We start from the raw sequence: 1173 nt of genomic DNA, 5'->3' as shown, positions 1-1173 counted from the left end.
AATGTTTTTCCTAAGGTAAGAAACTCAAGACTGAACACAATATTCCAAATGTGGCCTAACCAGTGACCTGTACAATGAAATTATAATATATTTAGACTTGTATTTAATATTTCTGTAGATACAACCTAATATCCTATTTGCCCTACCAATAGCAACAGCACACTGCTTAGATGGCTTAAATGACTGAAGAACTATTACACCAAGACCTGTTTCTTTCACGACACTGTTAAGGTTATTCCCATCCAAATTATACTTATAGCCACTCTTCTATCCAATTTGATAACTTATCCCTCACAACTCTAGAGATAATTTTTTACGAGTCCTTTATGTGGAACATTGTCAAATACTTTCTGAAAATCCAGATACACCAAACCTATACCCTTACCCTCATCTACATAAGCAGTAACCTTTTCAAGTAATGTCAAAATATGTGTAAGGCAAAATTTTCCCTAAGTGGAGCCATGTTGACTATCTAATAAAATTATTAACTTTGTTAAATGACTTTGCAAAGGATCTTTTAACAGACTTACCAAAATTTTCCCCACAACTGGTGTAAAACTAATGCATCTATAATTACTGGGACAATTTTTATCACCTCTCAAAAAAAAGAGAAGTAAATTAGCTAACTTCCAATCATCTGGTACCTGCCCACTATTCAAGGACTGACAAAAAATAGTAGTAAGTGGCTTACATATCCAATCTTTAACCTCCTTCAAAACCATGGGGGAAATATTATCTGGCACAGGAGTCTTATCTTTTTTTAAACTTCTCAATTTTTTCTTAACCAGCACAGCTTGATGTGTAAATAACATAGAATCCTTTACAACTAATTGACTATTTCTATATCTGAAAATGTACAAGTGAAGTTTTTTCTGTGATTTGAACAAGCAGTTATCATAGTTTATAAATGCTGAATATTGATATATTGAAAATTTAATCTGAAAAATGTTTCCACAAATATTTTGATAAGTACTTACGTAAATCCTCTCACTTATGGTATAGTTGCCTGGAAAAGAAAAAAACTAAAATAATCGAAAGATGTTTTAAAATACATACTAAAGATATGGATTTTTTGGTGCATTGGTTTTGGCAGTCGTCTGGTGGCGGGAAATTGAATTTTGGTGGATTGTACACAAAGAACGCAGCTTATCGTTCCTAAGCGTCTCTGGGAAT

Source organism: Limulus polyphemus, unplaced genomic scaffold (assembly GCF_000517525.1).
Source record: "Limulus polyphemus unplaced genomic scaffold, Limulus_polyphemus-2.1.2 Scaffold1546, whole genome shotgun sequence".
In the NCBI taxonomy this organism is placed as follows: domain Eukaryota; kingdom Metazoa; phylum Arthropoda; class Merostomata; order Xiphosura; family Limulidae; genus Limulus; species Limulus polyphemus.
This window is presented reverse-complemented; position numbering follows the sequence as displayed.